Source organism: Spea bombifrons, chromosome 5 (genome assembly GCF_027358695.1).
Source record: "Spea bombifrons isolate aSpeBom1 chromosome 5, aSpeBom1.2.pri, whole genome shotgun sequence".
Taxonomy (NCBI): Eukaryota; Metazoa; Chordata; class Amphibia; order Anura; family Pelobatidae; genus Spea; species Spea bombifrons.
Window position 1 is genome coordinate 83182661 of NC_071091.1, and position 17915 is coordinate 83200575.

Below are 17915 nucleotides of genomic sequence, written 5' to 3' on the forward strand. Positions count from 1 at the left end.
GTCATCATGAACCCATTATGATGATGAAGTCATCACGAACCCATTATGATGTCATCATGATGATGTCATCATGAACCTATTGTGATGATGTCATCATGAACCCATTATGATGTCATCACGATGATGTCATCACGAACACATTATGATGTCATCATGATGATGTCATCATGAACCCATTATGATGTCATCATGATGATGTCATCATGAACCGATTATGATGTCATCATGAACCCTTTATGATGATGAAGTCATCACGAACCCATTATGATGTCATCATGATGATGTCATCATGAACCTATTGTGATGATGTCATCATGAACCCACTATGATATCATCACGATGATGTCATCACGAACACATTATGATGTCATGATGATGTCATCACGGACCCATTCTGATGTCATCATGATGATGTCATCACGAACCCATTATGATGTCATCATGATGATGTCATCACGAACCCATTATGATGTCATCATGATGATGTCATCACGAACCCATTATGATGCTGTAATCATGATCCCACTATGATTTCGTCATGATGATGTCATCATGAACCCATTGTAATGAAGTCACCACGAACCCATTATGATGTCATCATGATGATGTAATCATGAACCCATTATGATGTCATCATGAACCCTTTATGATGATGTCATCACGAACCCTTCATGATGTCGTCATGATAATGTCATCATAAACCCATTATGATGATGAAGTCATCATGAACCCATTATGATGTCATCATGATGATGTCATCATGAACCCATTGTGATGATGTCATCATGAACCCATTAAGATATTGCCATGATGATGTCAGGGAAACATGATGAAACAGGGAAACAGTGTATTTGCTTCATGTAATGTACCATTAAGCTTGCTGCTTGTACTGCTCTAATTACACATGAAACCAAGAAAACACTTAGAGAACACGGTCATTGAACCAACTACCCCTCGCATGCTAAGCGAGCACACCACCATTTGATCTAAATCCCCTTTGTATTCTACAGTTATTCGTGAAGTTGAAAAATCTGTGGGAAAGCATAGGGTCTATATAGTTTGTTTCCCTCCAATTTATAGCCAGCGTTCAGCACAACATTATTGAAAATTTATAAAGTATAAACAAAGTAACTGGAGAACGCGGGCATCGATCCCGCTACCTCTCGCATGCAAAGCGAGCGCTCTACCATTTGAGCTAATTCCCCTACATAGAGTGGCATGTTTTAGGTGAAACACGGAAACAGTGTATTTGCTGCATGTAATGTACTGATGGGCTTGCTGCATGTACTGTTCTAATTACACATGAAACCAAGAAAACACTTGAAAAGCACATGAAAAGTCTGTGGGAAATCATAAGGTCTATATAGTTTGTTTCCCTCCAATTTATTGCCATCATAAGGTCTATATAGTTTGTTTCCCTCCAATTTATTGCCAGTGTTAAGCACAACATTATTGAAAATTTATAAAGTATAAATAAAGTAACTGGAGAATGCGGGCATCGATCCCGCTACCTCTCGCATGCTAAGCGAGCGCTCTACCATTTGAGCTAATTCCCCTACACTGAGTCCATTGTTTTAGGTGAAACAGGGAAACAGTGTATTTGCTGCATGCAATGTACTGATGGGCTTACTGCATGTACTGCCCAAATTACACATGAAACCAAGAAAACACTTGAAAAGCACATGTAAAATCTGTGGGAAAGCATAAGGTCTATATAGTTTGTTTCCCTCCAATTTATTGCCAGCGTGTCATCATGAACCCATTATGGTGATGAAGACATCACGAACCCATTATGATGTCATCATGATGTCATCATGAACCCATTATGATGATGTCATCATGAACCCATTATGATGTTGTCATGATGATGTTATCCTGAACCCATTATGATGTCATCATGAACCCATTGTGATGATGCCATTATGAACCTATTATGATGTCATCATGAACCCATTATGATGTCATCATGAACCCATTATGATGATGAAGTCATCACGAACCCATTATGATGTCATCATGATGATGTCATCATGAACCTATTGTGATGATGTCATCATGAACCCATTATGATGTCATCACGATGATGTAATCACGAGCACATTATGATGTCATCATGATGATGTCATCATGAACCCATTATGATGTCATCATGATGATGTCATCATGAACCGATTATGATGTCATCATGAACCCTTTATGATGATGAAGTCATCACGAACCCATTATGATGTCATCATGATGATGTCATCATGAACCTATTGTGATGATGTCATCATGAACCCACTATGATATCATCACGATGATGTCATCACGAACACATTATGATGTCATGATGATGTCATCACGGACCCATTATGATGTCATCATGATGATGTCATCACGAACCCATTATGATGTCATCATGATGATGTCATCACGAACCCATTATGATGTCATCATGATGATGTCATCACGAACCCATTATGATGCTGTAATCATGATCCCACTATGATTTCGTCATGATGATGTCATCATGAACCCATTGTAATGAAGTCACCACGAACCCATTATGATGTCATCATGATGATGTCATCATGAACCCATTATGATGTCATCATGAACCCTTTATGATGATGTCATCACGAACCCTTCATGATGTCGTCATGATAATGTCATCATAAACCCATTATGATGATGAAGTCATCATGAACCCATTATGATGTCATCATGATGATGTCATCATGAACCCATTAAGATATTGCCATGATGATGTCAGGGAAACATGATGAAACAGGGAAACAGTGTATTTGCTTCATGTAATGTACCATTAAGCTTGCTGCTTGTACTGCTCTAATTACACATGAAACCAAGAAAACACTTAGAGAACACGGTCATTGAACCAACTACCCCTCGCATGCTAAGCGAGCACACCACCATTTGAACTAAATCCCCTTTGTATTCTACAGTTATTCGTGAAGTTGAAAAATCTGTGGGAAAGCATAGGGTCTATATAGTTTGTTTCCCTCCAATTTATAGCCAGCGTTCAGCACAACATTATTGAAAATTTATAAAGTAGAAACAAAGTAACTGGAGAACGCGGGCATCGATCCCGCTACCTCTCGCATGCAAAGCGAGCGCTCTACCATTTGAGCTGATTCCCCTACATAGAGTGGCATGTTTTAGGTGAAACAGGGAAACAGTGTATTTGCTGCATGTAATGTACTGATGGGCTTGCTGCATGTACTGTTCTAATTACACATGAAACCAAGAAAACACTTGAAAAGCACATGAAAAGTCTGTGGGAAATCATAAGGTCTATATAGTTTGTTTCCCTCCAATTTATTGCCATCATAAGGTCTATATAGTTTGTTTCCCTCCAATTTATTGCCAGTGTTAAGCACAACATTATTGAAAATTTATAAAGTATAAATAAAGTAACTGGAGAATGCGGGCATCGATCCCGCTACCTCTCGCATGCTAAGCGAGCGCTCTACCATTTGAGCTAATTCCCCTACACTGAGTCCATTGTTTTAGGTGAAACAGGGAAACAGTGTATTTGCTGCATGCAATGTACTGATGGGCTTACTGCATGTACTGCCCAAATTACACATGAAACCAAGAAAACACTTGAAAAGCACATGTAAAATCTGTGGGAAAGCATAAGGTCTATATAGTTTGTTTCCCTCCAATTTATTGCCAGCGTGTCATCATGAACCCATTATGGTGATGAAGACATCACGAACCCATTATGATGTCATCATGATGTCATCATGAACCCATTATGATGATGTCATCATGAACCCATTATGATGTTGTCATGATTATGTTATCCTGAACCCATTATGATGTCATCATGAACCCATTGTGATGATGCCATTATGAACCTATTATGATGTAATCATGAACCCATTATGATGTCATCATGAACCCATTATGATGAAGAAGTCATCACGAACCCATTATGATGTCATCATGATGATGTCATCATGAACCTATTGTGATGATGTCATCATGAACCCATTATGATGTCATCACGATGATGTAATCACGAACACATTATGATGTCATCATGATGATGTCATCATGAACCCATTATGATGTCATCATGATGATGTCATCATGAACCGATTATCATGTCATCATGAACCCTTTATGATGATGAAGTCATCACGAACCCATTATGATGTCATCATGATGATGTCATCATGAACCTATTGTGATGATGTCATCATGAACCCACTATGATATCATCACGATGATGTCATCACGAACACATTATGATGTCATGATGATGTCATCACGGACCCATTCTGATGTCATCATGATGATGTCATCACGAACCCATTATGATGTCATCATGATGATGTCATCACGAACCCATTATGATGTCATCATGATGATGTCATCACGAACCCATTATGATGCTGTAATCATGATCCCACTATGATTTCGTCATGATGATGTCATCATGAACCCATTGTAATGAAGTCACCACGAACCCATTATGATGTCATCATGATGATGTCATCATGAACCCATTATGATGTCATCATGAACCCTTTATGATGATGTCATCACGAACCCTTCATGATGTCGTCATGATAATGTCATCATAAACCCATTATGATGATGAAGTCATCATGAACCCATTATGATGTCATCATGATGATGTCATCATGAACCCATTGTGATGATGTCATCATGAACCCATTATGATATTGCCATGATGATGTCAGGGAAACATGATGAAACAGGGAAACAGTGTATTTGCTTCATGTAATGTACCATTAAGCTTGCTGCTTGTACTGCTCTAATTACACATGAAACCAAGAAAACACTTAGAGAACACGGTCATTGAACCAACTACCCCTCGCATGCTAAGCGAGCACACCACCATTTGAACTAAATCCCCTTTGTATTCTACAGTTATTCGTGAAGTTGAAAAATCTGTGGGAAAGCATAGGGTCTATATAGTTTGTTTCCCTCCAATTTATAGCCAGCGTTCAGCACAACATTATTGAAAATTTATAAAGTATAAATAAAGTAACTGGAGAACGCGGGCATCGATCCCGCTACCTCTCGCATGCTAAGCGAGCGCTCTACCATTTGAGCTAATTCCCCTACATAGAGTGGCATGTTTTAGGTGAAACAGGGAAACAGTGTATTTGCTGCATGTAATGTACTGATGGGCTTGCTGCATGTACTGTTCTAATTACACATGAAACCAAGAAAACACTTGAAAAGCACATGAAAAGTGTGTGAGAAATCATAAGGTCTATATAGTTTGTTTCCCTCCAATTTATTGCCATCATAAGGTCTATATAGTTTGTTTCCCTCCAATTTATTGCCAGCGTTAAGCACAACATTATTGAAAATTTATAAAGTATAAATAAAGAAACTGGAGAATGCGGGCATCGATCCCGCTACCTCTCGCATGCTAAGCGAGCGCTCTACCATTTGAGCTAATTCCCCTACATAGAGTGGCATGTTTTAGGTGAAACAGGGAAACAGTGTATTTGCTGCATGTAATGTACTGATGGGCTTGCTGCATGTACTGTTCTAATTACACATGAAACCAAGAAAACACTTGAAAAGCACATGAAAAATCTGTGGGAAATCATAAGGTCTATATAGTTTGTTTCCCTCCAATTTATTGCCAGCATACGGTCTATATAGTTTGTTTCCCTCCAATTTATTGCCAGCGTTAAGCACAACATTATTGAAAATTTATAAAGTATAAATAAAGTAACTGGAGAATGCGGGCATCGATTCCGCTACCTCTCGCATGCTAAGCGAGCGCTCTACCATTTGAGCTAATTCCCCTACACTGAGTACATTGTTTTAGGTGAAACAGGGAAACAGTGTATTTGCTGCATGCAATGTACTGATGGGCTTACTGCATGTACTGCCCAAATTACACATGAAACCAAGAAAACACTTGAAAAGCACATGTAAAATCTGTGGGAAAGCATAAGGTCTATATAGTTTGTTTCCCTCCAATTTATTGCCAGCGTGTCATCATGAACCCATTCTGGTGATGAAGACATCACGAACCCATTATGATGTCATCATGATGTCATCATGAACCCATTATGATGATGTCATCATGAACCCATTATGATGTTGTCATGATGATGTTATCCTGAACCCATTATGATGTCATCATGAACCCATTGTGATGATGCCATTATGAACCTATTATGATGTCATCATGAACCCATTATGATGTCATCATGAACCCATTATGATGATGAAGTCATCACGAACCCATTATGATGTCATCATGATGATGTCATCATGAACCTATTGTGATGATGTCATCATGAACCCATTATGATGTCATCACGATGATGTCATCACGAACACATTATGATGTCATCATGATCATGTCATCATGAACCCATTATGATGTCATCATGATGATGTCATCATGAACCGATTATGATGTCATCATGAACCCTTTATGATGATGAAGTCATCACGAACCCATTATGATGTCATCATGATGATGTCATCATGAACCTATTGTGATGATGTCATCATGAACCCACTATGATATCATCACGATGATGTCATCACGAACACATTATGATGTCATGATGATGTCATCACGGACCCATTATGATGTCATCATGATGATGTCATCACGAACCCATTATGATGTCATCATGATGATGTCATCACGAACCCATTATGATGTCATCATGATGATGTCATCACGAACCCATTATGATGCTGTAATCATGATCCCACTATGATTTCGTCATGATGATGTCATCATGAACCCATTGTAATGAAGTCACCACGAACCCATTATGATGTCATCATGATGATGTCATCATGAACCCATTATGATGTCATCATGAACCCTTTATGATGATGTCATCACGAACCCTTCATGATGTCGTCATGATAATGTCATCATAAACCCATTATGATGATGAAGTCATCATGAACCCATTATGATGTCATCATGATGATGTCATCATGAACCCATTAAGATATTGCCATGATGATGTCAGGGAAACATGATGAAACAGGGAAACAGTGTATTTGCTTCATGTAATGTACCATTAAGCTTGCTGCTTGTACTGCTCTAATTACACATGAAACCAAGAAAACACTTAGAGAACACGGTCATTGAACCAACTACCCCTCGCATGCTAAGCGAGCACACCACCATTTGAACTAAATCCCCTTTGTATTCTACAGTTATTCGTGAAGTTGAAAAATCTGTGGGAAAGCATAGGGTCTATATAGTTTGTTTCCCTCCAATTTATAGCCAGCGTTCAGCACAACATTATTGAAAATTTATAAAGTAGAAACAAAGTAACTGGAGAACGCGGGCATCGATCCCGCTACCTCTCGCATGCAAAGCGAGTGCTCTACCATTTGAGCTGATTCCCCTACATAGAGCGGCATGTTTTAGGTGAAACAGGGAAACAGTGTATTTGCTGCATGTAATGTACTGATGGGCTTGCTGCATGTACTGTTCTAATTACACATGAAACCAAGAAAACACTTGAAAAGCACATGAAAAGTCTGTGGGAAATCATAAGGTCTATATAGTTTGTTTCCCTCCAATTTATTGCCAGTGTTAAGCACAACATTATTGAAAATTTATAAAGTATAAATAAAGTAACTGGAGAATGCGGGCATCGATCCCGCTACCTCTCGCATGCTAAGCGAGCGCTCTACCATTTGAGCTAATTCCCCTACACTGAGTCCATTGTTTTAGGTGAAACAGGGAAACAGTGTATTTGCTGCATGCAATGTACTGATGGGCTTACTGCATGTACTGCCCAAATTACACATGAAACCAAGAAAACACTTGAAAAGCACATGTAAAATCTGTGGGAAAGCATAAGGTCTATATAGTTTGTTTCCCTCCAATTTATTGCCAGCGTGTCATCATGAACCCATTATGGTGATGAAGACATCACGAACCCATTATGATGTCATCATGATGTCATCATGAACCCATTATGATGATGTCATCATGAACCCATTATGATGTTGTCATGATGATGTTATCCTGAACCCATTATGATGTCATCATGAACCCATTGTGATGATGCCATTATGAACCTATTATGATGTAATCATGAACCCATTATGATGTCATCATGAACCCATTATGATGAAGAAGTCATCACGAACCCATTATGATGTCATCATGATGATGTCATCATGAACCTATTGTGATGATGTCATCATGAACCCATTATGATGTCATCACGATGATGTAATCACGAACACATTATGATGTCATCATGATGATGTCATCATGAACCCATTATGATGTCATCATGATGATGTCATCATGAACCGATTATGATGTCATCATGAACCCTTTATGATGATGAAGTCATCACGAACCCATTATGATGTCATCATGATGATGTCATCATGAACCTATTGTGATGATGTCATCATGAACCCACTATGATATCATCACGATGATGTCATCACGAACACATTATGATGTCATGATGATGTCATCACGGACCCATTATGATGTCATCATGATGATGTCATCACGAACCCATTATGATGTCATCATGATGATGTCATCACGAACCCATTATGATGTCATCATGACGATGTCATCACGAACCCATTATGATGCTGTAATCATGATCCCACTATGATTTCGTCATGATGATGTCATCATGAACCCATTGTAATAAAGTCACCACGAACCCATTATGATGTCATCATGATGATGTCATCATGAACCCATTATGATGTCATCATGAACCCTTTATGATGATGTCATCACGAACCCTTCATGATGTCATCATGATAATGTCATCATAAACCCATTATGATGATGAAGTCATCATGAACCCATTATGATGTCATCATGATGATGTCATCATGAACCAATTGTGATGATGTCATCATGAACCCATTATGATCTTGCCATGATGATGTCAGGGAAACATGATGAAACAGGGAAACAGTGTATTTGCTTCATGTAATGTACCATTAAGCTTGCTGCTTGTACTGCTCTAATTACACATGAAACCAAGAAAACACTTAGAGAACACGGTCATTGAACCAACTACCCCTTGCATGCTAAGCGAGCACACCACCATTTGAACTAAATTCCCTTTGTATTCTACAGTTATTCGTGAAGTTGAAAAATCTGTGGGAAAGCATAGGGTCTATATAGTTTGTTTCCCTCCAATTTATAGCCAGCGTTCAGCACAACATTATTGAAAATTTATGAAGTATAAATAAAGTAACTGGAGAATGCGGGCATCGATCCCGCTATCTCTCGCATGCAAAGCGAGCGCTCTACCGTTTGAGCTAATTCCCCTACATGGAGTGACCTGTTTTAGGTGAAACAGGGAAACAGTGTATTTGCTGCATGTAATGTACTGATGGGCTTGCTGCATGTACTGTTCTAATTACACATGAAACCAAGAAAACACTTGAAAAGCACATGAAAAATCTGTGGGAAATCATAAGGTCTATATAGTTTGTTTCCCTCCAATTTATTGCCAGCATACGGTCTATATAGTTTGTTTCCCTCCAATTTATTGCCAGCGTTAAGCACAACATTATTGAAAATTTATAAAGTATAAATAAAGCAACTGGAGAACGCGGGCATCGATCCTGCTACCTCTCGCATGCAAAGCGAGCGCTCTACCGTTTGAGCTAATTCCCCTACACTGAGTTCATTGTTTTAGGTGAAACAGGGAAACAGTGTATTTGCTGCATGCAATGTACTGATGGGCTTACTGCATGTACTGCCCAAATTACACATGAAACCAAGAAAACACTTGAAAAGCACATGTAAAATCTGTGGGAAAGCATAAGGTCTATATAGTTTGTTTCCCTCCAATTTATTGCCAGCGTGTCATCATGAACCCATTATGGTGATGAAGACATCACGAACCCATTATGATGTCATCATGATGTCATCATGAACCCATTATGATGATGTCATCATGAACCCATTATGATGTTGTCATGATGATGTTATCCTGAACCCATTATGATTTCATCATGAACCCATTGTGATGATGTCATCATGAACCTATTATGATGTCATCATGAACCCATTATGATGTCATCATGAACCCATTATGATGATGAAGTCATCACGAACCCATTATGATGTCATCATGATGATGTCATCATGAACCTATTGTGATGATGTCATCATGAACCCATTATGATGTCATCACGATGATGTCATCACGAACACATTATGATGTCATCATGATGATGTCATCATGAACCCATTATGATGTCATCATGATGATGTCATCATGAACCGATTATGATGTCATCATGAACCCTTTATGATGATGAAGTCATCATGAACCCATTACGATGTCATCATGATGATGTCATCATGAACCTATTGTGATGATGTCATCATGAACCCACTATGATATCATCACGATGATGTCATCACGAACACATTATGATGTCATGATGATGTCATCACGGACCCATTATGATGTCATCATGATTATGTCATCACGAATCCATTATGATGTCATCATGATGATGTCATCACGAACCCATTATGATGTCATCATGATGATGTCATCACGAACCCATTATGATGCTGTTATCATGATCCCACTATGATTTCGTCATGATGATGTCATCATGAACCCATTGTAATGAAGTCCCCACGAACCCATTATGATGTCATCATGATGATGTCATCATGAACCCATTATGATGTCATCATGAACCCTTTATGATGATGTCATCACGAACCCTTCATGATGTCGTCATGATAATGTCATCATAAACCCATTATGATGATGAAGTCATCATGAACCCATTATGATGTCATCATGATGATGTCATCATGAACCCATTGTGATGATGTCATCATGAACCCATTATGATCTTGCCATGATGATGTCAGGGAAACATGATGAAACAGGGAAACAGTGTATTTGATTCATGTAATGTACCATTAAGCTTGCTGCTTGTACTGCTCTAATTACACATGAAACCAAGAAAACACTTAGAGAACACGGTCATTGAACCAACTACCCCTCGCATGCTAAGCGAGCACACCACCATTTGAACTAAATTCCCTTTGTATTCTACAGTTATTCGTGAAGTTGAAAAATCTGTGGGAAAGCATAGGGTCTATATAGTTTGTTTCCCTCCAATTTATAGCCAGCGTTCAGCACAACATTATTGAAAATTTATGAAGTATAAATAAAGTAACTGGAGAATGCGGGCATCGATCCCGCTACCTCTCGCATGCAAAGCGAGCGCTCTACCGTTTGAGCTAATTCCCCTACATAGAGTGGCATGTTTTAGGTGAAACAGGGAAACAGTGTATTTGCTGCATGTAATGTACTGATGGGCTTGCTGCATGTACTGTTCTAATTACACATGAAACCAAGAAAACACTTGAAAAGCACATGAAAAGTCTGTGGGAAATCATAAGGTCTATATAGTTTGTTTCCCTCCAATTTATTGCCATCATAAGGTCTATATAGTTTGTTTCCCTCCAATTTATTGCCAGTGTTAAGCACAACATTATTGAAAATTTATAAAGTATAAATAAAGTAACTGGAGAATGCGGGCATCGATCCCGCTACCTCTCGCATGCTAAGCGAGCGCTCTACCATTTGAGCTAATTCCCCTACGTAGTGTGGCATGTTTTAGGTAAAACAGGGAAACAGTGTATTTGCTGCATGTAATGTACTGATGGGCTTGCTGCATGTACTGTTCTAATTACACATGAAACCAAGAAAACACTTGAAAAGCACATGAAAAATCTGTGGGAAATCATAAGGTCTATATAGTTTGTTTCCCTCCAATTTATTGCCAGCATACGGTCTATATAGTTCGTTTCCCTCCAATTTATTGCCAGCGTTAAGCACAACATTATTGAAAATTTATAAAGTATAAATAAAGTAACTGGAGAATGCGGGCATCGATCCCGCTACCTCTCGCATGCTAAGCGAGCGCTCTACCATTTGAGCTAATTCCCCTACACTGAGTCCATTGTTTTAGGTGAAACAGGGAAACAGTGTATTTGCTGCATGCAATGTACTGATGGGCTTACTGCATGTACTGCCCAAATTACACATGAAACCAAGAAAACACTTGAAAAGCACATGTAAAATCTGTGGGAAAGCATAAGGTCTATATAGTTTGTTTCCCTCCAATTTATTGCCAGCGTGTCATCATGAACCCATTATGGTGATGAAGACATCACGAACCCATTATGATGTCATCATGATGTCATCATGAACCCATTATGATGATGTCATCATGAACCCATTATGATGTTGTCATGATGATGTTATCCTGAACCCATTATGATGTCATCATGAACCCATTGTGATGATGCCATTATGAACCTATTATGATGTCATCATGAACCCATTATGATGTCATCATGAACCCATTATGATGATGAAGTCATCACGAACCCATTATGATGTCATCATGATGATGTCATCATGAACCTATTGTGATGATGTCATCATGATCCCATTATGATGTCATCACGATGATGTCATCACGAACACATTATGATGTCATCATGATCATGTCATCATGAACCCATTATGATGTCATCATGATGATGTCATCATGAACCGATTATGATGTCATCATGAACCCTTTATGATGATGAAGTCATCACGAACCCATTATGATGTCATCATGATGATGTCATCATGAACCTATTGTGATGATGTCATCATGAACCCACTATGATATCATCACGATGATGTCATCACGAACACATTATGATGTCATGATGATGTCATCACGGACCCATTCTGATGTCATCATGATGATGTCATCACGAACCCATTATGATGTCATCATGATGATGTCATCACGAACCCATTATGATGTCATCATGATGATGTCATCACGAACCCATTATGATGCTGTAATCATGATCCCACTATGATTTCGTCATGATGATGTCATCATGAACCCATTGTAATGAAGTCACCACGAACCCATTATGATGTCATCATGATGATGTCATCATGAACCCATTATGATGTCATCATGAACCCTTTATGATGATGTCATCACGAACCCTTCATGATGTCGTCATGATAATGTCATCATGAACCCATTATGATGTCATCATGATGATGTCATCATGAACCCATTGTGATGATGTCATCATGAACCCATTATGATCTTGCCATGATGATGTCAGGGAAACATGATGAAACAGGGAAACAGTGTATTTGATTCATGTAATGTACCATTAAGCTTGCTGCTTGTACTGCTCTAATTACACATGAAACCAAGAAAACACTTAGAGAACACGGTCATTGAACCAACTACCCCTCGCATGCTAAGCGAGCACACCACCATTTGAACTAAATTCCCTTTGTATTCTACAGTTATTCGTGAAGTTGAAAAATCTGTGGGAAAGCATAGGGTCTATATAGTTTGTTTCCCTACAATTTATAGCCAGCGTTCAGCACAACATTATTGAAAATTTATGAAGTATAAATAAAGTAACTGGAGAATGCGGGCATCGATCCCGCTACCTCTCGCATGCAAAGCGAGCGCTCTACCGTTTGAGCTAATTCCCCTACATAGAGTGGCATGTTTTAGGTGAAACAGGGAAACAGTGTATTTGCTGCATGTAATGTACTGATGGGCTTGCTGCATGTACTGTTCTAATTACACATGAAACCAAGAAAACACTTGAAAAGCACATGAAAAGTCTGTGGGAAATCATAAGGTCTATATAGTTTGTTTCCCTCCAATTTATTGCCATCATAAGGTCTATATAGTTTGTTTCCCTCCAATTTATTGCCAGTGTTAAGCACAACATTATTGAAAATTTATAAAGTATAAATAAAGTAACTGGAGAATGCGGGCATCGATCCCGCTACCTCTCGCATGCTAAGCGAGCGCTCTACCATTTGAGCTAATTCCCCTACATAGTGTGGCATGTTTTAGGTGAAACAGGGAAACAGTGTATTTGCTGCATGTAATGTACTGATGGGCTTGCTGCATGTACTGTTCTAATTACACATGAAACCAAGAAAACACTTGAAAAGCACATGAAAAATCTGTGGGAAATCATAAGGTCTATATAGTTTGTTTCCCTCCAATTTATTGCCAGCATACGGTCTATATAGTTCGTTTCCCTCCAATTTATTGCCAGCGTTAAGCACAACATTATTGAAAATTTATAAAGTATAAATAAAGTAACTGGAGAACGCAGGCATCGATCCCGCTACCTCTCGCATGCTAAGCGAGCGCTCTACCATTTGAGCTAATTCCCCTACACTGAGTCCATTGTTTTAGGTGAAACAGGGAAACAGTGTATTTGCTGCATGCAATGTACTGATGGGCTTACTGCATGTACTGCCCAAATTACACATGAAACCAAGAAAACACTTGAAAAGCACATGTAAAATCTGTGGGAAAGCATAAGGTCTATATAGTTTGTTTCCCTCCAATTTATTGCCAGCGTGTCATCATGAACCCATTATGGTGATGAAGACATCACGAACCCATTATGATGTCATCATGATGTCATCATGAACCCATTATGATGATGTCATCATGAACCCATTATGATGTTGTCATGATGATGTTATCCTGAACCCATTATGATGTCATCATGAACCCATTGTGATGATGCCATTATGAACCTATTATGATGTAATCATGAACCCATTATGATGTCATCATGAACCCATTATGATGAAGAAGTCATCACGAACCCATTATGATGTCATCATGATGATGTCATCATGAACCTATTGTGATGATGTCATCATGAACCCATTATGATGTCATCACGATGATGTAATCACAAACACATTATGATGTCATCATGATGATGTCATCATGAACCCATTATGATGTCATCATGATGATGTCATCATGAACCCATTATGATGTCATCATGAACCCTTTATGATGATGAAGTCATCACGAACCCATTATGATGTCATCATGATGATGTCATCATGAACCTATTGTGATGATGTCATCATGAACCCACTATGATATCATCACGATGATGTCATCACGAACACATTATGATGTCATGATGATGTCATCACGGACCCATTATGATGTCATCATGATGATGTCATCACGAACCCATTATGATGTCATCATGATGATGTCATCACGAACCCATTATGATGTCATCATGACGATGTCATCACGAACCCATTATGATGCTGTAATCATGATCCCACTATGATTTCGTCATGATGATGTCATCATGAACCCATTGTAATAAAGTCACCACGAACCCATTATGATGTCATCATGATGATGTCATCATGAACCCATTATGATGTCATCATGAACCCTTTATGATGATGTCATCACGAACCCTTCATGATGTCGTCATGATAATGTCATCATAAACCCATTATGATGATGAAGTCATCATGAACCCATTATGATGTCATCATGATGATGTCATCATGAACCAATTGTGATGATGTCATCATGAACCCATTATGATCTTGCCATGATGATGTCAGGGAAACATGATGAAACAGGGAAACAGTGTATTTGCTTCATGTAATGTACCATTAAGCTTGCTGCTTGTACTGCTCTAATTACACATGAAACCAAGAAAACACTTAGAGAACACGGTCATTGAACCAACTACCCCTCGCATGCTAAGCGAGCACACCACCATTTGAACTAAATTCCCTTTGTATTCTACAGTTATTCGTGAAGTTGAAAAATCTGTGGGAAAGCATAGGGTCTATATAGTTTGTTTCCCTCCAATTTATAGCCAGCGTTCAGCACAACATTATTGAAAATTTATGAAGTATAAATAAAGTAACTGGAGAATGCGGGCATCGATCCCGCTACCTCTCGCATGCAAAGCGAGCGCTCTACTGTTTGAGCTAATTCCCCTACATAGAGTGGCCTGTTTTAGGTGAAACAGGGAAACAGTGTATTTGCTGCATGTAATGTACTGATGGGCTTGCTGCATGTACTGTTCTAATTACACATGAAACCAAGAAAACACTTGAAAAGCACATGAAAAATCTGTGGGAAATCATAAGGTCTATATAGTTTGTTTCCCTCCAATTTATTGCCAGCATACGGTCTATATAGTTTGTTTCCCTCCAATTTATTGCCAGCGTTAAGCACAACATTATTGAAAATTTATAAAGTATAAATAAAGCAACTGGAGAACGCGGGCATCGATCCCGCTACCTCTCCCATGCAAAGCGAGCGCTCTACCGTTTGAGCTAATTCCCCTACACTGAGTTCATTGTTTTAGGTGAAACAGGGAAACAGTGTATTTGCTGCATGCAATGTACTGATGGGCTTACTGCATGTACTGCCCAAATTACACATGAAACCAAGAAAACACTTGAAAAGCACATGTAAAATCTGTGGGAAAGCATAAGGTCTATATAGTTTGTTTCCCTCCAATTTATTGCCAGCGTGTCATCATGAACCCATTATGGTGATGAAGACATCACGAACCCATTATGATGTCATCATGATGTCATCATGAACCCATTATGATGATGTCATCATGAACCCATTATGATGTTGTCATGATGATGTTATCCTGAACCCATTATGATTTCATCATGAACCCATTGTGATGATGTCATCATGAACCTATTATGATGTCATCATGAACCCATTATGATGTCATCATGAACCCATTATGATGATGAAGTCATCACGAACCCATTATGATGTCATCATGATGATGTCATCATGAACCTATTGTGATGATGTCATCATGAACCCATTATGATGTCATCACGATGATGTCATCACGAACACATTATGATGTCATCATGATGATGTCATCATGAACCCATTATGATGTCATCATGATGATGTCATCATGAACCGATTATGATGTCATCATGAACCCTTTATGATGATGAAGTCATCACGAACCCATTATGATGTCATCATGATGATGTCATCATGAACCTATTGTGATGATGTCATCATGAACCCACTATGATATCATCACGATGATGTCATCACGAACACATTATGATGTCATGATGATGTCATCACGGACCCATTATGATGTCATCATGATGATGTCATCACGAACCCATTATGATGTCATCATGATGATGTCATCACGAACCCATTATGATGTCATCATGATGATGTCATCACGAACCCATTATGATGCTGTTATCATGATCCCACTATGATTTCGTCATGATGATGTCATCATGAACCCATTGTAATGAAGTCACCACGAACCCATTATGATGTCATCATGATGATGTCATCATGAACCCATTATGATGTCATCATGAACCCTTTATGATGATGTCATCACGAACCCTTCATGATGTCGTCATGATAATGTCATCATAAACCCATTATGATGATGAAGTCATCATGAACCCATTATGATGTCATCATGATGATGTCATCATGAACCCATTGTGATGATGTCATCATGAACCCATTATGATATTGCCATGATGATGTCAGGGAAACATGATGAAACAGGGAAACAGTGTATTTGCTTCATGTAATGTACCATTAAGCTTGCTGCTTGTACTGCTCTAATTACACATGAAACCAAGAAAACACTTAGAGAACACGGTCATTGAACCAACTACCCCTCGCATGCTAAGCGAGCACACCACCATTTGAACTAAATCCCCTTTGTATTCTACAGTTATTCGTGAAGTTGAAAAATCTGTGGGAAAGCATAGGGTCTATATAGTTTGTTTCCCTCCAATTTATTGCCAGCGTTAAGCACAACATTATTGAAAATTTATAAAGTATAAATAAAGTAACTGGAGAATGCGGGCATTGATCCCACTACCTCTCGCATGCGAAGCGAGCGCTCTACCATTTGAGCTAATTCCCCTACACTGAGTCCATTGTTTTAGGTCAAACAGGGAAACAGTGTATTTGCTGCATGTAATGTACTGATGGGCTTACTGCATGTACTGCTCAAATTACAC

The 17915-nt window shown here is 38.7% G+C and overlaps 9 non-coding genes across 9 annotated transcripts; all 9 read right to left on the reverse strand.

Annotated features, from left to right (window-relative positions):
* Positions 1–1483: 1483 nt before the first annotated feature.
* TRNAA-AGC (transfer RNA alanine (anticodon AGC)) lies at positions 1484–1556 on the reverse strand. The gene has a single exon. It is a non-coding gene; the product is annotated as a tRNA-Ala (tRNA).
* A 1862-nt stretch (positions 1557–3418) lies between these two features.
* TRNAA-AGC (transfer RNA alanine (anticodon AGC)) lies at positions 3419–3491 on the reverse strand. The gene has a single exon. It is a non-coding gene; the product is annotated as a tRNA-Ala (tRNA).
* Positions 3492–5378: 1887 nt separating this feature from the next.
* Positions 5379–5451, reverse strand: TRNAA-AGC (transfer RNA alanine (anticodon AGC)). Its single transcript has one exon. It is a non-coding gene; the product is annotated as a tRNA-Ala (tRNA).
* Positions 5452–7622: 2171 nt separating this feature from the next.
* On the reverse strand, positions 7623–7695 carry TRNAA-AGC (transfer RNA alanine (anticodon AGC)). Its single transcript has one exon. It is a non-coding gene; the product is annotated as a tRNA-Ala (tRNA).
* A 3496-nt stretch (positions 7696–11191) lies between these two features.
* TRNAA-UGC (transfer RNA alanine (anticodon UGC)) lies at positions 11192–11264 on the reverse strand. Its single transcript has one exon. It is a non-coding gene; the product is annotated as a tRNA-Ala (tRNA).
* A 278-nt stretch (positions 11265–11542) lies between these two features.
* Positions 11543–11615, reverse strand: TRNAA-AGC (transfer RNA alanine (anticodon AGC)). Its single transcript has one exon. It is a non-coding gene; the product is annotated as a tRNA-Ala (tRNA).
* Positions 11616–11893: 278 nt separating this feature from the next.
* TRNAA-AGC (transfer RNA alanine (anticodon AGC)) lies at positions 11894–11966 on the reverse strand. The gene has a single exon. It is a non-coding gene; the product is annotated as a tRNA-Ala (tRNA).
* Positions 11967–13474: 1508 nt separating this feature from the next.
* On the reverse strand, positions 13475–13547 carry TRNAA-UGC (transfer RNA alanine (anticodon UGC)). Its single transcript has one exon. It is a non-coding gene; the product is annotated as a tRNA-Ala (tRNA).
* A 278-nt stretch (positions 13548–13825) lies between these two features.
* TRNAA-AGC (transfer RNA alanine (anticodon AGC)) lies at positions 13826–13898 on the reverse strand. The gene has a single exon. It is a non-coding gene; the product is annotated as a tRNA-Ala (tRNA).
* Positions 13899–17915: the final 4017 nt, after the last annotated feature.